The sequence below is a fragment of the Lissotriton vulgaris genome, chromosome 9 (assembly GCF_964263255.1).
Source record: "Lissotriton vulgaris chromosome 9, aLisVul1.2, whole genome shotgun sequence".
In the NCBI taxonomy this organism is placed as follows: domain Eukaryota; kingdom Metazoa; phylum Chordata; class Amphibia; order Caudata; family Salamandridae; genus Lissotriton; species Lissotriton vulgaris.
Genome location: NC_141697.1, coordinates 321,410,575 through 321,433,025, shown reverse-complemented (window position 1 = coordinate 321,433,025; position 22,451 = coordinate 321,410,575).

Sequence of the window (22,451 nt, the reverse complement as noted above, 5' to 3'; positions counted from 1 at the left end):
TAGCTCGCCTTTGTATATCATCAATGTGGCTAAAACCTGACGCACCTACATATGATATGTGGCGAGCAAAGTTCTATAATATTTTTTATTTAGAGTTTAATTTATATCGTTAAATCAATTACGAAAAAAAGAAGAGGATACAAAATATGGCAGACTTTGATAGATTATTTGGATCACTAGCTATTATTATTTATGTATCTAATAAGACAAAGCTGCTGTTCAGACTGTATTTATGTGATGTTGAAATCATTTTCTATTGTTTTTATGTTTATTTATGTTGAATATGCTAATCACTAAGATGAAGTATTGATATGTTTATTTTTTCTATATATGGCTTTGAACTGAATCAATAAAGAAATTTAAAAAAAAAAAAAAAAAAAGATGCCGAGTGAGACGCAAGAGTGCAATTCAACTCGGAACCACACACGAGACGCCTGACCTAGAGTGTAGAGGTAAGAGACGCTTCACGTACCGGGAGCCTTGCTGTGCTCTCATCTGTATATGTAGTGGTGCATTCCTTGATCTAATTGGACCTCTTGCCTCTGTCTTTGCTCGTAGAGAAGCCAACTGGGATTGGTCGAGCCGGTGCCTCCCATGTGAAGCTCTTGTATCGGATATTTACATCACAAAGACCGCTAGCTTAAGGGAAACAGAGCATCCTCCCGGGTAATTTGGCTCACCTTATAAAACTATGCACGTACGATTATTCTCTAATGGACTGTTATATCATGAACTGCAAGGGAAGAGTTCAATACGTGTGTTGGATTTTGTTTTCCCTTGTAGATTCAGACGGGAGTCTATTTATAATTGAGCAACTCAGAAAATCTTATAGTAACCGTGAACAGTTACATACTGCGGCTCGACATTTTAAGACTGAGGTATTTTGCATCATGAGCATAATGTTACTTTAAAGAGGCGGGAATTGGCCTGAGTAGGAGTTTTTTAACATTTGTATGTCGGCCTTCTGTCCCTCATGTAGATATACACGGGACCGGACTTCTTTTAGCTGAATGATTCAAGATAGAAGTAAAGTATCATAGCAACTGCGAACATTTATACACTGTGGCCGGAGAAATTGAGTTTGTGGTAAGTTCTATTACAAACATAGTATTACTCAGATGTGGTGTCGTTATGTCCATATGGTGATTCGGAGATATCGTCTAACCGAGTCACGTCATTTTATTCATATAAATAGATTTGGATGATTCCGTGCAATCTGCACACCAAGTAAAGAAAACTGTACTGGCAACGCCCAATCATCCACGTTGCATTTCCATAAGTAGGGTAAGACTTTGTTCACTGTCTACTCTGTGTCTCCCTCATGTATGGCACATGTCTAAAGATAATAGGTTAACATGGAAGAGTGTGAAACTGTACATTTCAATATCGATGGGTAATGGCAATGGGCCTATGAGAGATTACCAACAACAGGCTAATGGGGAATAATAACATCAGAGCACTGTACTATTCAGGTATAGAATGCATTACTAGGGCATAAAGGTGGAATGTGTCTATTACATAGAATTGTGATTCAGTCTCATTGAGAAGACCATATTGTAGATGATATAATACATATGAAATGTTCTTTTAGCTTATACGTTCCAGGCTAGGAATAATGCATTGTGATGTAACGCATCATATCTGGTTATACTAATACCATGTATTTCATTGCAGGGCGTCCAATTGTATATGACCCTGCTTTTAGGACAGAAAATAAGATTTAGTCTTGATAAAGATGGAGTGACCAAGATTTTCCATCGAAACGCGTCGACGCATTTTTCGTGTACAACTCAAGACTCCATCACTTTAGTATAAGCACAGATTCAGTATTGTGTTGTATTAAGGGTGTAATTAGAATATAGAGTGTACAAAGTGTATTGCACAATTTTAATGTCTGACATGTTTCTGTCCTTTTTTGTGATTATGCAGGTCATAATCTATGGTGTATGTATTTGAATTGCATTTTTCTTGCACTATTTTAGTGAACCGTTTTATGACATTGTTTATTTTACTGTGTTTTTAATTTTGACATTCAAACTATATCCTATATTCAATAAAACAGATGTTTTCTATATTTAGTTGTTCCTCTCATGATATATGTGTCACTATGTTGTAATTTGGTCAAGGGGATCTTTTGTGTTCAGGCATTCAAACCTCATTTCCCTTGATACACTTAAGGGGTACCTCTCATATTGTGATATTCCAATACACCAGTACCAGTGACTAAGGCATCTACCTCTTATAAGTGACAATACACTGAGGGTAATGCAAAAACCATCTAGCAATACCTCATCGCTAATACAATAGCACCATTGGGTCTCGGGAGGGATCACACACTATGTATGCCACACAGGAGACGAGACATACTAACAGCTGTGTGGAAAATTTTTGAGGATCAGTTTCAATGGTATGCTTGATTAGCGCTTATTTATGTACTTTCTAAATCCGCGCGACACGCTTGTCACTTCTGAATATTGTTATCCTTTAAGTACGACCAAAAATACGCACTTCCGCTAATAAACCACTCCCAAAATGCTGACTATATGAGTATCAACATACACACACTAGCTTCCACAATCATGCCCGCCCCCCGGAAGCGCAGAGCCGCACTTATAAAATGAACACGTCTCAGACCACTCCACCTCCTGGACCCGGTAGGAGTAGGTAGGTCCTGAGATGGCGTGCTACTTGCACACACGTGAGTACTCTAATCTGCGGACTCCTCAACCCACGCCCGTGCAAATTTTGCCTTAACTTAACGCGCCCGTGCAGATTTAGTTTTAACTCCACTGGATGGTGCCAATTGGGCAGGTGTACAATCGACTTTACTTTAGGATTGAGGCATTGCATGACACACATGCAGTGACCTCGAGCAGTGACACGCCCCCTGCCTGACCACGCATCACGCTTAACCATCTCCCCGCAACTTGTATTCGACTACCTACAAGGGGGATACTTATCATTTGGTTGGCACCTGTGTGACACTACATTGCCACACATAATACACCTGACAACGCCTCACGATTAACAAACTCCGCGCGTTCGTCCATATATGGTGTTTAATTCATGATTGAGGTGCTACATTATGAACACATAGTGATCTCTAGCAGTGACGTGCCGCCTGCCCGACCACGCATCACGCTGAACCAACCCCTCTGCACCTTGAATATTATTATTCACAATGGAGATACTTGTTGTCGTTACATGTGTAACACTGCATTGCCACAAATGACGTTGCCCACCGAACTTGCTGCCTCACTAGGAGGAGGTGTTGGTACTTGGGAATACTTTGAAAGAGTGGTTATTAGTCAAAGCCCACTTACTAAAATGGATGGATGATGACGAGTGTGTAAGTGAGGCCGAGAAGTATGGTCAGCACTGCACAGTTTGTAATAGAAAGATGTGAGTAATACAAGCACTATTCATTTTCTCCCTACTCAATCGCTCCAGTACATGAGGAACTCCTCGTGTACGACCTACCAGGTACTGTTGAAGCCTGGTTAGTACTAATCATTGGATGAGTCCCCAGAGTCTCTCTGCTACTTTGTAACGTGCCACAAGGGCTGAAGTTCACGCTAGTTCACCTTGTGCACGCACCGTGTGGCACCAATTTTAATAGTTTTTATGGGTTTTTATTTCATGTTCACCACTGAGTATTAAGAGTCAGCTTCACAAGGAAAACAAGAAGATACACACACTTGAAATTGTATTGATTTAATCAGTGTCACATTTTCCCCCCTCACAGGTAGTTCCAGTACTACCAGGGGCTCAACTAGTTAGTTGTATAGTTGATGTGAGTATGTATCCATGTCACCAGTTCTGAGTTGTAGATAGATTTCATTTTCTGGTCCTGACGAATCCCCTGTAGACTATACACCGAGGGAGAAACATGTTGACCTGTCACCGATAAGTATGCTTAATCTAAGGCGTAAACTTACTCGAGCGCCTTATTAATTGTTTTTACTTAGGGTAGGAAACCTATTGACTAAAAGTTGCTGTTGCTGGTACTCCCAACCCTATTTTAGATTCACTCAAATAATATTCGTCTACACATACTTGGCCCCTCTCCCCCACCTCACCTTACAGCTGTTGGAAAAAGATCTCCACTAAAGTGCCCCTACTATAGGAAGCCCATTGGGTATTGCACCGAGGACCCAATGAGAAGCAGCCCAATGATGAAGCATGACACCCTACTGGGTGTGTGAGGGCATTATAATCCAATAAACGGATTCCCAACTTTGAACCACACTGGTCAGGTTGGTTTAGATTACCTTCCTTCTGAATCTCATTCCTTAGGAGCAGCATAACCTTTTCTTTATACTTGCTATGGGGCATTTATGCTGGACCTTCCCATGTGTATTTATATAATGTATCAGTTCTGACGGTTCTAAGCTCTGTAAATATAATGCGTGACTGTTACCCAGTTTAAGAGCCCTGCACTTGTTGAGCTTGGAAGCATTGACGCCTAAGAAGGCACTGCTTAAACGTATAATCCACATCTCGTTTACTACACATCACTAAAGCCGTACGTCTGCCAGATCAATGGGACCATGACCAGGGGATATTTGTACCTCGGTTATGAAGTGACATACCCAAGTCGAAGTTAGAAAAGTAACAAGTTTTATAACCAAAGTGCCCAGAATACTGGTAGCCTGTGCCCATCCCTCAACCACAGATATTACTGTCAGAGAACCGGCATCCAGTAAACCTCAGTTTTCATCCAAAACATAGCATTCCATAAAGTGTAATGGCTACCCTCTTTATACCGGTGAGCTGGGCACTGCCACAGTGCGCTCCTAAGTTATGTGGGCGCTATCTTGTAGAAACATCCTGAAGGTGCTATCCATGCATACTAACACACCATCTGCATTCCATCACAAACCAGTGCACCCGGAGAGACCTCCACAGGAAACACCCGCACAGCTACAGTATTAGAATAGAGTTACACACATTTTACAGAATTTGGCATCTGACAACTGTTTTATGCAGCTGACGACCCAGTGTTCAAGCATCACTTTTTCTTCAACTTACATCTTTAATCTGCCCAGCCAGGAAAGATATTTAGGTTAATGAATAAAATATAACTTATTTGACGTTTCTGGACTCGCCACAGTCATGATGATACATTTATTTACTGCACCCACACAGATATTGACAATGCACCTGCCTAGGTTTAACAGGCATAACATGAATGAACAAGCAGGGCCAGCATTATCAGGTAGGAAGGACAGGCATTCACAGAAAGGCTGGGCACCATCAGATGGGCATTAGCAGGTAACCAACAGGGCGGTCACACATAAGCGTCAGTAGAAAGGACAAGTACCAACACAACGGATGGAAAAAACAAAAAGTTACTTACCGCGCCGCCGGGTACCGTGCCACCTTTGATCCTGGCCACCTGTCCGGGGTAATGGTGCAGCAGGAATCGGATCCCGCGTGTTCCAACAGGAAGCAGCCAGTAGGCAGCCTCCCTCCCGTACCCTAAGCCAATCACAATGCTGCAATGGCAGCGTTCTGATTGGTGAGGCGCAGCCGAGAGTGCCCCAGCTGGGCCATTTTCTCTATGTAGGCTGCATGCAGCAGCCTACATAGAGGAAAAGGGGGAGTGCGCATGACTGCTTTATTCGGCCCTGGGGCCGACCAAATAGTACCCACAGCAGTGGGTAAACCACTCCCCGCCTGCCCTCGAGCAGGACTGCCCACCCGCCCTTCCACAACCAGGCACTTCTGCCTTCTCACAGTGCGAGAAGCAGAAACATAAAATTCCAGTTTTGCCATTTTATGTTTCTGCCTTCTCGCACTGCGAGAAAGCAGTTGGGCCATGCCCCTATGGTGGAGCCACCACTGTCATAGAAACATATTTCTCATTATAGATCTTCAGCAGTGGTGTTATGGGTGTGCTGCCTAATCTTCTAGCAAAATCCAGTGAGGCTCCAGCTGCTCTTGCCAAAATGCTTTTCTTTAGAGCACACTGTGCCACCCATATATGGATATGTTGGTACATTGGTAAGCACTCCTCCTTTACATGGAAGGGATTTTTTCACTCTTTTTAGATTACCAAGTGACATTATATGAGAGTTGGTAAAATTGACCGCGAGGTCAAGAGCAACCATAAAATCAATAAAAGTATTAACTAAAGATTTCAAAGCAATTTGAGTCCTGGCAAATAAAACTGCATCATTTGCATATAAAAGTGCTGGAATTGATTTGAATGAAATGAAATGAAAATTAAACTTATATAGCGCGTAACTACCCTGAGGCCTCGCAGCGCTTTAGAACCTAATCTTGGGATGTCTAAACATGAGTTTGATAGTGCTGCCCCCAGCTTATTTATGTAAAGTGTGAACAAAACCGGTGCAAAAATTCACCCCTGCCCCAGCCTCACTCCTCTTTTTACCTTCCAGGCTTTAGTTAGGGAGCCATTCTCGTTATACCTTACTGAGGCAGTCAGGTTAAGATGGGACCAGTGCATACTAGATTCCTATCCATCCCTATTTCTAGTATCAATTGCCATGGCTTAGACCTGTTTACCCTTTTAAAAGCGGACGTTAAATGCATAAAAGCCAAAAACATGCGTCCTTTTTTGGCTAGGGTAAATTTGTTAGTGATCATGAGTAGGTTCATACATTGCTCCACTGTACCCCTGCCCTTGCGAAAACCATATTGTAGTTCGGACAATACATCCTTTTCTTACAGCCAAATGCTTAGATGATCTAAAATTACTTTGCCCATTATTTTTGCTGCAGAGTCCAACAGGGAAATTGGACATTAAGAGGCAGGATCATCCCTATGAACTCGAGTATGATTTATAGAGGTCCACAGGTATCCCATCGGTAACGGGGGCTTTTCGTGCAGACATACCCTCAATTGCTTTCTGAACCTCTTTTACATATAACCCTAGAGTGAGTGGTACAGCACTCAGTACCGAGAAGTAGCTTGTTTCTTCTGTAACAATCTCTGCATATATCTGTTCAAAGTGACTAACCCATCGGTCGGCTGGAATTACGCACTCCAGTCTTGTCGTGTTATTATCTTTAAAAAAAGAGCTATTTACTACCTTCCAGAATTTTGCACTATCAGCTTGTGCACTCGCCTGTGTTAGTTCCTCCCATGCCTGATCCCTTAAGGCAGCCTTCCTTAGTTTTAAAGCCTAGTCATATGCTTTCCTTCGACTTTTAATCAGCCCGGGATTGCTAGGTAAACTTTTTATGCAACCATAAGGGCTTTGTGAGCTTTAGAGGATTCAGCATTAAACCACTTGACCTCCTTTGTACCTACCAAGATCTTTTTACCAGTTAACTTTTTACCAATAAGCTTTGTTAATTTGTCATAAGCCTCTAGTACTTCTGTGGGCTCGCTATGTACATTAAGGCATTGCTCAATATCCTCTTTGCCCTCAGTGTATAACTAGGCTAAAAAGAGCTCGGGGACACTTTTCTCCCATCTTATTTTCTGCTCCTGGTCCGAAAATCCCCATTTGCAAAGGTTTTTATTTCCGCACCCTGAAAGACCAGTAGACCTTTGGTTTCAGCAATGATGGGATTATGATCACTAAAACCAGTTCGGGCCGCCCTGACTTCCCGCATTTGTTGGTATAGAGGGGCTGATATTACAACATAATCTATAGTTGATCTGCTCCCTCTCCCAAAGAACGATGTTATCACCTCTGCTACCTCCTCAGACTTTAAACAATATAAATTATTACTTGCTAATAAACTTTCTAGCCAGGCACCTTGGGTGGTATGTGCGAAATGGGCAACAGGTGGTAAGTCTTCATAATTCTTCCCATCTGACAAACATTTTAATTTGCAGCGGTGTGTATTAAAATTCCCCATTATGATTGTTTCGTAGGAAGCATGTCTCTCCTGTGCAAGGTCCTCTATAAAACTTTCACGATCATTTAGGTGTTCACTATCATGATCCCTACAAAATGAATTGTAAAAATGTACAATCACCAGAGTTACAATGATTGGAAAGCTTAATTCTACTGCTAGTAGATGAGGAGAGGAGGTAGGGAAACCCTTGAAGGTGCATGACAATTTATGTGAGATTAGGGTAAGCAAGCCACCCTTTGCCCTTCCTATGGCTGATGGAGATGCAGATTTAAAATATGGGGCAAAACCATCCATCACAAAGGAGTCAGACCTAGCCCAGGTTTCCTGGAGTGCAAGAATGTGACCCGCCTTTATTACCACTAACCACTGTTCATCGTCTTTTTTGCCTTCAGACCAGCAATGTTCCATGTCATGAAGGTGTACACCAAAGGATCCATCACTTTGCCATGGGGTAGTTGAAATTAACGAATTGGCTGTACTCTTAAAGGAAGGTTTATACTAGCCACTGCCTCAAAAGAGGTTGGCTGTCAGTCCACACTATCCAGATCCCTAAATGGTGCAAATCTATTATTGAGAGGAATTAATAAATTCCTAGTAGTGCCCTCTTCTTGTGTTTGTGATAACCTCCCTTGGGGCCGAGTATATCTATTTCCCTCAAACCTAGGCTGTAACATGGCTCTTATGTGTGCAGGATGGGTTACATTAACCACAATACAATCCCCACACCTATCTTACCTTGTGGCTTTCCCCACCCAAGCAACTCTTCTGGCCATGATAAAATGGGGGCAAATGATTGGCCTTGTGTTTGTGATTTGTCCTGCCAATGTATTTCCTTGTGTATTAAATCCATTGTTGTCTCTTTGGAGTTCTCCCGTAAGGGAGGAACTCCTCCTAGTACGGTCACAAGTTGGGCTGACTCAGGAGGCAGGTGTAAAACTTCAGTTCTCGGCTATTTGGTTTAAGGGATTTCGAGCCAGTGGGCCCATTCCCATGAATCAATTGGGTTGCCTTAGGCACAGCCCCTAGTGATTCAGGCAGGGCTCTGTCTGGGGCAGTTCATTTGGCCCTGTCATTTTCTGGAAGACATGTCATTCCTTGTGGGCCTATCCTACCTAAGTTCTGTATTCTATCTCTTGGTAACTGCTGTGACTCCCTGTGTGCCCTTGGGATACTTTTATTAATTAACGACCCCCTATTGCGTGAGTGACTATTGCTATCATTCCCTTCAGCCACTGAGGGATGAATCTGTCCCTTCGGTTCTGACCCCATGATATCCGAGGTACTAACAGTAAGCCGTTCGTTTGCCTGGAGTAGTAGTAGTTCTAGTTCATCCAGCCTAGTAATAATAGGGCTTAGATGTGATTTTACAATTACTTCTACTTTTGAAGAAAGGTTGCTTACAATTTGTTCCAATCCCACATTATTTTGATCTACAATAGGTGGTACTTTTTGCTTTTTCGGCTGCAGAGCTGTTTCCTGCCTCCACCTCTTTTCTTTTTTACTGCTGGCTCAAATAAGGAGGGGCCCTCATCTTGGTTGCCACCAGCCTCATCCATTATATGGGTGACATTCAATGGTGACGGCATAGGCTCGCTTTGCACTGTTTGGGGTGGGGTATTCGATGGGATCCGGGCTCGAGGGCAAACTACTCAGTTCCAGCGAGAGTCTCCGCTCGGATAAAGCGAATTCATTTGACAAACCATTAGCATCCCTGGTCATACATGGGTCAAGGGTGGTCACCGCCACCTCCCCCCCCCCCCACTGGACCCTTTCATGGGCTGCTTCCTCTTAGCCGTGCCTTCCCTAAGAGTCGACGAGTAGAGGCGTGGATTGGCCGCAGGGGATTATGGGACTTGCAGTCCCCATCGATGCAAGCAATGACGGTGTCACTTGTGGCAGCTACCTCCTTGCTGGAGCAGTCCAGCAGCAGGTTGTGGTGCCTTTCTGTCACTGGCACACCTCCTGGCATATGCGCTACAATAACCGCGCTAAAATGGCGGCGCACGATAAAATCAAAGCATACATCTTTTGTAAGCCCAATTTCCATCTTGATAAATGTTTGCATACAAAATCACTTTGAAGTGAAGCTAGAATTGTTTGATCTCTTTCTGCCTCCATGCACACATTTCAAAGATCGCATTGGCCGAATCCATTCTGCCGTCGTTCTTTGCAACATCTGCTTAAACTTTAAAATGCTTTGCTGTGTTCTATTTACGCATCGCAATAAGTGGACATTAAAACAAAAAAATGTGCCATATTAAAAAGGAATACATTTACACCCAATTGAAGGCGTGACAGTGCAAAACCACGCGTCATCGTGTTTTTTGCATTTAACAGCATTTCAAAACATTTCCAACAAGATTTCTTTTTTTTTTTTTTTAATTTTTGAAAACCTTTATTGGTGCATCCACAGAAATACAAATACGGGCCCACAACCCTGAGGCCGGCCACGAAAACTGGTTGAGCACAGGTGCAAGCAATACGAAGGCGCAATAGCACGGCAATATCAGGAAACAATTAGTCATCAGTTACACTGGAGAATACTGGCCATCACGCCTAAGGAGCAATGAAGGTTAATTTTAAAATTTTTAAAGTCTAGAAATCAATGAAGGATAGGTACAAAGGAGATCCGAGTCCGTACTTTAGTCCCACATGAGTAGGCAGCAGGAATAGTAGCAGCAGTTACATGAAACACCCCTTCAGAGTGGCAATACAGTAGAAAAACAAAGCGGACAACAGGAACCACGCTCGTGCCACTCCCAGCGCCGCCCACTCCCAACCATCCTCTATCAAGACCCAGAAAGGAAAACAGTGTGAGAAAGCGCAGAAAATAGGAAAAAGGCCCATAGAAATCAAAAAGAAAAATAAATCTACCCCCCCACCCTACACCAATGCGGAGGCTACGGCCTACCCCCCCCGACAATGTGCCTGTCGCCCCATAAAGAACCCGAAATGCAGTTCAAGGAAAAGAAGAGTAGAAAGAAAAAGAGGAGAAAGATAATAAGAGAAGCCAGAAGAGAGGAGAAGAGACAGCAAGAAATGCCGAAAGAAGGAAAAAGGAAAACAAAAAGGGAAAAATGTCACTCTTGAATATAGGGAGGGAGAAAAGATCAAGCTAATCTACCCCTCCCAAAAAGAAGGTGGCGAGGAGGAGCCCACCCAGTAGCAGTTCTCCCGGACTCTCAGCCCCCTGCCACCCTAGCGCCCCGTGTAATAAACAAGCAGCGTCATGTAGGAAAGGAGGAGCAATACTGAAGAAACAGACAAGGTAAACCGGAGCAGCCCCAACACAATCTCCGCCCGCCCCTGCAACCAACACCTTAATTAAAGCCTAGCCCTGGCCCGATTTAGGACGTCCCCCCGTGCCCGCCCACCCCGAGAAGCCTGGTCCAGCAAGGAGAAGGGGAGAACCCTCCCCCACAAGGTCAAAGAAACAAAATGGCCACTCTCGGCAATAGAGAAGGGTCTCGAGACCAAAGAAAATACGCCAGTCCCAAACCAGTGCATTATAAAAGTCCAGCGGCCAGATGTAACCCACAACATCACCCAGAGCGATAAACAGTGAGGCCCCCACAAAAGAAGGACAGGCCGACAGGATAGGCATACTTAACGACATCAGTCCCTGGGGCTCCGTGGGAAGGGTTTCGCTCCGGGCTGGAGAGGGAGACAAAGTATCAACACGCAAGCGAGAACATTGTAGCCCAGTCTCCTGAACATCACGAGGCTGTCGAGAAAGTCCACACATGTCCGGCAACAATGTCACACTGACCGGGATCAGGGGGGGCTGTGTCGCGGAGCAAGGGAGGAGGATGGGCAGAGTATTGTCCGAGCCAGCCAAGCAGCCTTCGATCTTCTCTTCCAACTGTAGCGCGGTCACACGCCATTCGCACCGCAGCTCATCCAACGCCAGAAGAACAGAGGCGAGGGTAATCCGTGTGGGGTCGTCCATTTCCTCCACAGTATCTGCCCCCTCAGACAAGACAGCCTCACTGCGTCGCCGTCGAAGAGAAGCCAGGGCGCCACCCTCCATCACCACAAAGGAGCCCCCACTTTCGAGCAGTTGGCGTCCCCAGACTGTACCTGGGCAGGAGAGCAGGAGCCGCTTCCCCGAGTCAGAATAGGACCACGCATGCAGATTGCAAACAATGGGGGGGGGGGCTCCTTGCCGGCCGACACCGGGGAGGCGAGGAAACGAGGGGGCTACGACCACTGAGGCGCCCACGGCGTGCGCTAAACAAGGAGGGGGTGTCTCACCGCTGGTTCCGTGTGAAGCAGGTCAGGAGCACCGTCGGCAAGCAGAGCCAGACACAAGAGCGCGTCAACACAAAGGCTGACCCTCCCGTCAGCCAGTCCAGGATAGCAGAGCCTCCGCTGCGTTATCGTCTCCTGCGGCCACAGCAGTCACTGGCGGCGCGTTGCGATGCAGGGCACAGGTCCGGGCCAGGGTCGCCTCCCACACCACTCTCGACGGTTCTCGGTCCGCCGAGCAGGCAGAGACACCGGAGGGGCCCCTCCGGAATCAGAATTCCTCCTTGTGCAATCCGCCGGTGCAAAGGAGCAGGATAGGGTTCAGGATCAGTGTACGGGAAGCAGGGGCGCCGGAAGATCACACGTCCGTCTCCGCGGCCATCTTGGCTCCCCCCCCCCCAACAAGATTTCTTGTTTGTAAAACTAAGCATAGAAATGAGAAAGGGTAGACAAAAAACATTTAGATTGCAAGAAAATTATAGAGAAGCTTTTTCGCCGGCTGTGCAAATCATCTAATGGAATCCGGAGTTTGAGAACGAGCAGGGGCAGTTACTGGATAGTCAACTAAAGTCAACAAGGAGCGCAGTGCCCGTGTTGAAAGAGTCTGCACAGGGCAAATGAATCACAGTAAACAAAAAGCTAACGCTGAGAACAGCAACGTGGGAGGGGCCAAGCTGCCTCCTCCATACAGGAGGCCATCATACGCTGTACTGTGTGGTGGCCAAACAGTATGTTCTCAGTGTGGAATCGCTGGAAAGAGAGGTAAACTCACAAAGGAGGGACTTTAACAGAAATGCACCAATGGCAATCCAGCATTTCTGAATACTGCAGCTAACAGCCAATAGCAATGGGTGGGTTTGCCAAAGACACACAAAGAGATACAACAGGTCATCGTCGATGCTCGATCTAAAAATTAAGTCTGGATGTGTCATGAATTATAAAGGTTTCTACATCCAAAGGAAATGTCATCTACATGTTTCAGCTAAAGACAATATGCTTATACCAGACTTTCTTCAGGGCTTGAAACTCCCTGCCTACATATCCCTCAATTAAGGCGATAAAATGATCATTGGTTTGCTATATAGTTTCTTTCTCAAATTGTGTTTATGCATTCCCTACGATTAGCAAACTGATTAGTATGTAGGGGTCCCCATTTTTCCTAACCATTTATTGCTCATGGCCTGTCCATGAGGGGTGTCTTAGTTTGTGACATATCAGTCATTAATCTACTTAATTAGCAATTTTGTATATAGTGGTTAGTCAATGTATATGATACTAGCTCATTCATAATTGTTACCTACAGTCTGTATTCATCTCTGAACTGTCCCCTTCGGTTCTACATTTCCTATTTGCTCTTTCTCTCTGATCCTTTATTTTCATCAAAAATACTAACAAATAAAACTTTGCCACGTGTGTTATAACCAAAATCATATCCATCAGACCATATAATGGCCACCCTAAAAGCATTTGGATATAGTGATGATGATTTTGCCACCATGGTAGGATCATCCACTAGTTTTGAAAATAGAAACACCGTCAATGATGACCAATGTGGAGACCTCATAAAATTACTGGCACTAAAAAAGAAAAGTAAAAGGATTGAACTTCATGGTAGATTTATACTAGACTATCTAAAAGCTGGAGTAATCCCACAGGGTCTCCAGGTCAAAAACATCCCTGGTCTCTTTGTCCACCTAAAACATTTTTTAGAACGTTGGTCCCTCATCTCTAACAGATGTTCTAGAGACCATATGATGCTTATAGTGGACACAGTAAAAGAAGTTCTAGAACAGCTAGCAAAAGAAATAACAGAACTTGAGGATAAAATTAAAAACTCTACAGTAATACTAGACATTTAAAAAAAGCTAGAAGATATAGAGATGTATCTTAATTCATACAGCGAATACTTAACAAAACGAAAAATGGATAAACTTCAAAAAGATATACGTTTTTTCAGTAGGGAAAGAGTTTATCCCTATCTGGCTGACAACTTCTATGTCCAATCAGATGGAACAGATCAGGATTTCATGACAAATATAGTACCCAATTCCAACAAATTTGTCACTTTCTCCAATTCCTCAGATTCAGGCAGTAATTCTAGCATGTCACCCTATAAACCCAGAGGAGGTAGATTTAGATCCAATCAAGGCTACAGACCTTTTTTAGGGAGACGCCAACAGAGAGGCAATTGGAGACCCAATTACCGTGCTCATTACCGCCCCCAAAATCAATATCAACAAAACCAACAATACCAGTCCTCAGGACAATATCCACAGAATCAGTCCTATCAACCCCAGGGTCAATACCAACCTTATCCCCAGGACCATCAACAGAATGCAGACAGATTCCTGGAAACAAGAAATGCGAGATACTGGAGGCAGTAAAAACAATCCCCATCTTCAATTTAAGCAACCATGAAGCCAATTCTGCTACCTTTTCTCTGTTATCGAAAGGATTGTCGTTTGTTCCCCATTCTGGGTTGAATAAGTTTGAGCTATTCAACGACATGATGGAATTCTTTCGTAAAATACGACTAAAAAGTTTTTTTGCAAATAGAGAAAGTGACAACACTAAACACAATAAATCAGGTTTGGCACCAAAATCAGTGTTCACACCGACTCTGGACCAGATAGATCCAGAAGTGGAAATTTTTGAAAAAATTGTATTTTCAAAATTAAAAAATATCACCAAATATATACCACATACCCCCTACAACAACTCCATTGAAGAACATAATGCTCTTCTCAAACTCAAAGACTCTGATCAAATAACTGTTAAAAGTTGCGATAAGGGAGGGGGGATCGCAATTTTAGAAACAAACAAATACATAGAGAAAATGGAATCCATGCTTAGTGATACCAGCCTCTATACCAAAATCCTTAGGGACCCTACAACCAAGACAAAAAATAAAATCGCCAAATTAACATCTAAAGCGTTAAGTAATGGAATTATCTGCCAAAAAGAATATGATTTCATGAACATAGATAATCCAAAAATGGCCAGTATATATGGCACTCCCAAAATACATAAGAATGAATATGATCCTCCTTTTCGTCCTATTGTCACTACGATAGGAAGTGTGACCGAGCCAATATCAAAATACCTGGATGCAATCTTGCGCCCACATATTGGTAAAATACTAGGGTATATCCAGGATACCAGACACGTCATCACCCAACTTGAGGGCACAGCATTTAATGCCCGTAGACAGTGGATGGTAACACTGGACGTTGAGAGTTTATATTTGAATATTCCTTATAAAGGTGCCATTGAAGCAACTAAATGGTTCATTGAATCTTTCCAGATTGATTGTAATATGCCTTTCATTCTGGATTGTCTCAAAATTGTTCTGGAAAATAACGTTTTTGAATTCAGAGGAAGCCTTTATCAACAAATAAAAGGCGTTAGTATGGGTGCGTCATGTGCCCCAACAATAGCTAATATTTATGTAGCACTATTCGAGGAGAAACATATCTTTAATGAAATGGCGCCTTTCTTTGAATCAATATTTTACTGGTCGAGATATATCGACGACATCATCTTTATCTGGGATGATAATGAGGATGTCTTACAAGAATTTCTATCATGGTTGAACATCTGTGATCCTAATCTAAAATTCTCAGAAAAAATAAGTAATTCTCAAATAGAATTTCTGGATTTAATGATTAAACATCATGAGGGACAATTAATTATGGATCTCTTTGTAAAACCTACTGCCCGAAACACACTCCTTCATTACAGTAGCTTTCACCCTACCTCACAAAAAGATAGTATCCCTTTCAGTCAGTTTCTCAGATTGAGGAGGAATTGTACTAGACTTATTGACTTTGATGCGAAGGCTACTGTAATGAAGGAAAAATTCAAAGAACGCGGTTACCCTCACAGATTGATAAGGGAATCGTACAAAAGAGCAAGGTACTACGATCGTCACCACCTCCTTCAAAATACCAAAAACAAACGAGATGCTACTCTGGTCTTTGTAACCAGACATTCTCTACTGAACAACCAGATTCGCAAAATTATATACTCTAATTGGCACATCTTGAATGTTAATAAAACAGATACTGAAGTGATTCCCAAACCTGTATTTGCATACAAAAAAAATAAAAACATTAAAGACCTAATAGTTAGATCAAGAATGCCAACAACTAAAAAAGACACGAGTCTAAGAAATATAATTACCGGGGCTCCGGTAATAGGAAATCATAAATGTGGAATATGCAAAATTTGCCCACAAGCAATAGAGACAAAAGAACTGAAATTTAATGACACTCTCATCGTGTTATCTTCCATGACTAACTGTAAAACGTCGAATATCATTTATTTGGTAATATGTCCCTGCAACAAGGGATATGTTGGAGAATCTTCACGTTCAGTATACACTAGAGTGACTGAACATAAATCAGCAATTCGCACCAAAAAGCTAAATGCTCCAATGGTGGCTCACTATATTGAAAATGATCATAAACCGGAACAAATAAAATGGGTGGTGCTGGAAAAAATTGTGCCAAAACAAGGAGTCAATACAGACAAAATCCGTCGAAAACGCGAGGTATTTTGGATATTTACATTGGATACTGTAAGACTAGGACTCAATTCTGAAATTCCTTGGCAGCAGGCTATTCTATGAAAACTTAAGGTGTGACTAGATTTAGAATAAAGACTTAGCAATCTATTCATATGTCTGCCATCATTATACATATTGGCAACCACTTTGACGTCTGTATTATGTTTGCTTTCTGCTGCAATGCAAATAAATATATAGACAGCATACTTATTTCCTCTCTTCATTAAAGTAGTGCAACAAATACTAAAGTTATAAATTAATCCGTGTTTTCTCAGTATCAGTTTTACACTATTGTAACTAAATATTATTAACATAAAAAGTTATTCCAAAGAGCGATACTCGATAAGACACTAGTATGTATGCTGTTGTGTTAGACTAATATTTAAGGATAAAACTACGGAAGTTCCTTTTCGTACTTCATTAGAGCAATTAGGTTATCACCACATTTATAAATCAGTTTCCTTTCCCCTTTAAATACAATTTCTACGCGTTTTTTTAGCAAATGACACATAATAATGCCTTAAAAATAAAATTCTATCTCACTAGTCTATCATCGAAGGAAAATATCCCGGGAGTCTCTCTTTGCGCTTTATTAGAGTCTCCAAATTTATCATTAGAACTACAATTAGTCCTTTTTTCCTCTCTATTCTGAATACCACACGTGTCTATTTCCATAATATCCACATAGGTAGCCTGTCGACCGGAAGACACGTAATCAAACCAGGACAATTAGGGGAAAACAAGGGGATCAGCTGTAAACCCTTAGCGTCGATCGGCAACACTTGATTGGCCTATAAATAGTGGGCGGTTTTCGTCTAAGCTCCACGCCGGCACCCGCGGAAGTGCTATCCAACAGACCCCACGTTACGAAGAATCGTTAAGAGACTGAAGGTATGTCGTCTCGCTGAAGGATAAGCTGTAGTTTAGAATCCGTCTAGATTTATAAAAAAAACTGCAATAGCAAGACAGAGGCTCAATAACGTTACTCTCTTATGTTTTATCCAGATCCCTTATCCGTCACAAACAATCAACAAAGACCAGTACTTTCTCCACGAAATAAAAGGTATAATGATAACGATAAGATAAGCAATAAAATTAAGACATCATGCCTTGTTGAATAATGGTATATGATTGCGCTATCTGATAATATTTCAGAAAATACAAGAAAGACTTGGATTACCCCAAATAATGAGGAACATTAGAAGTTTTACCCGAAATAGAGCACATTAAGGACGATATAATCTCTGCGCAAAAGATCTATTTTCCCGGCACCTGAACTGAGGTAGGATAACATGACCCTATGTGTCTGTCTATACTAATAAGTAGAACCGGTACCCCTTTATTCTATCGTGGTACATAGATAATAATTGACTAAATAAGGAGGAAGTAACCAGAAACTAATATGAAATACGTTATTTAGATATAAAACGCAGACTAGCATGTAGTACGCAAACAGAATATAGGAACATTAGGATTAATAACCAACATTCTAAAAGTACCTTTGCTTTTGCTTAAAAACACTACTATCCTTAAATATATTAAAAAAAAACGCTGTTTCGATTTTAGATCATTATGTGGATACATACTGGTGGACAACATGCACTGAGGTATTTATGATCTTCTCTCTCTGTAAAATCCATCTTGTACCCAACCACAGACAACGAGGGGCACTCAAAGGGAATAAAATACTCCAGGTATTTGCGCATATATGAACACTATCTTATGCTAATAAAGATCTTAAAAAATCGTTTGGTATCTAAATAAGATCGTTATTTTTCTTTCCAGTGTTATATATATTTTGATGACATTCTACAGATACCAAAAATAATCAATCAGTTGTTTTGAAAAAATCAGAGTCCACGCTTCATCATAATAGGTTTAAGTGAGTAAATAAGTAGTTCTATACCAGAAATTCACTAACATCTAGAATATTACCCTCTGCTCTATTTTCCTCTGAACATCTCTTAAAAAAACCCTTTTCTACCGCTATGCTATTATCTATCTGTATGATGAGAAATGTAAGATAATGTAAAAGAAATGTAGTCCAATAGAAATAAGGCTAAGAAAGGGTTGTAATAATTCAGAATGTTTCAAAAGAAATGCTACAAATGACTGTTTCCGATAATGTAATGAATGAGCTCATGAAGATATCATAGAGTAAATGTGACCTTTTTTTGCTAATACACTGTATAAAAAGATGCAGTTTCATTATGAAATAGAAATCAACCGACCCTAGACTAACATAAAGTTGGTTTAAATAAAAAAATATATACTTTTCTCGACCTTGTAGTATATGCTTAGACAGTATATATATATCATTGATTCACAAATATTGATATTTGCACTCTATATGTTTTTATTCTTCTCTATGTAGGTTTATGTTGCACACCAGTCTATATGTTATATACGAATGACGGTCACCTGACGAAGGCCCTTTGGCCGAAACGCGTTGTGTTCCATTCTACCGCATTTGCCTTCTTCAAAAAAAATTCGTTTCCACCGACTGAATATATCGTATAGCACCTTTTTGTACTTGTGTTGATATTGTTCTGTTTTCTGTTAATATATGTATTATATGTCATGGAATACTATTTATATGAATCATAGATGTTTTTTATGAACTAAGTGAGATAAAACTGATAAAAAAAATTCTAAATATCAAAAAATACAAAAAGTAAATAAATAGAATGAAAAATAAATTAATTTGCTGCTTACTGTTGCTGCCCAGAGGATCACGAATCTCTGCCTGCCGTCGCTGGATTGTGCCCCGTGCTGAGGGGAGGAATCTGCATCTCGCCGGACCCGCTGCGCGGGTCCCGCTGCGCCAGGAGTCACTGTGGGGAGTGGAGCAGAAGAAGAACTAAGCCCTCGTGAACCGGCAGGGCTGCGAGCAGCCTAGCAGGGACTCCATTGCCCAGGAGTCCCTGCGTGTCACACCTGTGGCCGCTCTCCCTGCCGGCCACGCCCCCGACATCGTAAAAGCAGCCCGTGTTTGTGACACTGCGGGAAACCTTGCTGCTTACTGTTGCTGCCCAGAGGATCACGAATCTCTGCCTGCCGTCGCTGGATTGTGCCCCGTGCTGAAGGGAGGAATCTGCATCTTGCCGGACCCGCTGCGCAGGTCCCGCTGCGCCAGGAGTCACTGTGGGGAGTGGAGCAGAAGAAGAACTAAGCCCTCGTGAACCGGCAGGGCTGTGAGCAGCCTAGCAGGGACTCCATTGCCCAGGAGTCCCTGCGTGTCACACCTGTGGCCGCTCTCCCTGCCGGCCACGCCCCCGACATCGTAAAAGCAGCCCGTGTTTGTGACACTGCAGGAAACCTTGCTGCTTACTGTTGCTGCCCAGAGGATCACGAATCTCTGCCTGCCGTCGCTGGATTGTGCTCCGTGCTGAGGGGAGGAATCTGCATCTTGCCGGACCCGCTGCGCGGGTCCCGCTGCACCAGGAGTCACTGTGGGGGGTGGAGCAGAAGAAGAACTAAGCCCTTCTGAACCGGCAGGGCTGCGAGCAGCCTAGCAGGGACTCCATTGCCCAGGAGTCCCTGCGTGTCACACCTGTGGCCGCTCTCCCTGCCGGCCACGCCCCCGACATCGTAAAAGCAGCCCGTGTTTGTGACACTGCGGGAAACCTTGCTGCTTACTGTTGCTGCCCAGAGGATCACGAATCTCTGCCTGCCGTCGCTGGATTGTGCCCCGTGCTGAAGGGAGGAATCTGCATCTTGCCGGACCCGCTGCGCAGGTCCCGCTGCGCCAGGAGTCACTGTGGGGAGTGGAGCAGAAGAAGAACTAAGCCCTCGTGAACCGGCAGGGCTGTGAGCAGCCTAGCAGGGACTCCATTGCCCAGGAGTCCCTGCGTGTCACACCTGTGGCCGCTCTCCCTGCCGGCCACGCCCCCGACATCGTAAAAGCAGCCCGTGTTTGTGACACTGCGGGAAACCTTGCTGCTTACTGTTGCTGCCCAGAGGATCACGAATCTCTGCCTGCCGTCGCTGGATTGTGCCCCGTGCTGAGGGGAGGAATCTGCATCTTGCCGGACCCGCTGCGCGGGTCCCGCTGCACCAGGAGTCACTGTGGGGAGTGGAGCAGAAGAAGAACTAAGCCCTCGTGAACCGGCAGGGCTGCGAGCCGCCTAGCAGGGACTCCATTGCCCAGGAGTCCCTGCGTGTCACACCTGTGGCCGCTCTCCCTGCCGGCCACGCCCCCAGCCCTGCCCCAGCCCTATTTAACTAGGCGGAGTTACCGCTGCGCGGGAGCGCGCGGGAGCGCGCGGGAGCGCGCGGGAGCGACCGGGGCAAAGACCGGGCAAAGAGCGGGCCATTTGAGGCCGTTCGAGGTCTGCGAGGACTGGACTGGGCCACCCCCTTTTGCCCTTTTTCTGACATTGGTCTATTGGGTCTAATAGGCACACCATTCTATTTCTCGTATTGTACTGCCAGGCTAGGTGGTTTGCCCTTGTTGTCAAGTCATGTGCACTAGGTTAACCCGGAGTAGGGCCGTTAAGGGTGGTCCACTAATCAATGGCCCCATGGATGACTTCATTACTCGTACCAATCTGGCCATAGACCAGGAAATTTCCAAACTTCAGACCCGTGTCTCCCTGGATTTGGCAGCCGGCAGAAGATTGTCCCAGGACATTGCATGTGCGTAAAATGTTTTTGCGTCCAATATTTTTAAAGTATAAGGTAAACACACGATCAGAGGCTGTTGTTCTCCTTACTGAAATGTCGTTTTTAGATATCACAATTGCGTTGGGGAAATTTTTGAAAGCAATAAGAGAAGCTGTAAAGGAGACAACCAAGGAAGTTGGGAAATTTTAAGATATTAAGATTTAAAAAAAATGGAAAATATCAATTTAGTGCTTTTATGATTTTAAATGTGTACTGAGTGTTAAAATGAACTATGATGTAAAATTTCTATTGCTAGGTGGATCCATGGTCTTGTGTATGGTTTATAGACTATTGTCTAAATAAACTTTGATTTTACTACTACTACTACTACTACATTGCACTCTCAAAAAAATCCTCTCTGGGCCACATAGCTACTGTGGTTACCCCGGAACGCCCAGCCATTCCCCATTGTGTAGTCACGCAGGCAGATGTCCATCAGACCCCGACTTTACCCTCCCTTTCCCCAGCCCTATGCCCTTTATTTCAGACAGGCGAATTTAACCAACTTGTGGTTAATCCCAAGCAGGATGTTAGTTCTAACTACCCCATCCCGGTAATCTTAAACACACCTAAGTGCAATAATACTAATGGTAATCCATCCAAAAGGAAACGCAATTCTCGGTCCGCTTACTCTCGTAAGAAGGCTAAAATTGCGGTAGCACAACAGCTGAAATTGGTCAGTGTTCCGGTACCCAATGTAATAGGTGGGTGTACCCCCAGGGCACAGCCACAACGAGAGGGAGCCAAAGAGGGGATAGCCTCTGCCTTCACTAACACAACTGCAGAGGACGAGGGCTTACATGTAGAGGGCCTTGAAGGGAAGGACGGGGATTTCATAGGTCTAGTTTGGGAAACTCTTAAGAAACTTCTTTCTCCCCTCGATCTTAGACTCTCACGTATTGAAAATAACTTGCTAGAGATGGAAAAGAGCATTATTGCCTTAGCCACTCTTGGTCTGAGAAGTCTAGAAAATCAAGGCCTTCCTGTAGAAGACCTAATATCACAAGCCCCACAACCTCCCCCTCCAGCACCTGCTTTTGTACGGCCGGTTCCCAAACCGCGGACTGTGGGTGTGGACCAAATTATTGCCGATCCCAAACCCAAGGCTCTCAAGCGCCCCACTTCTCAACCATCAG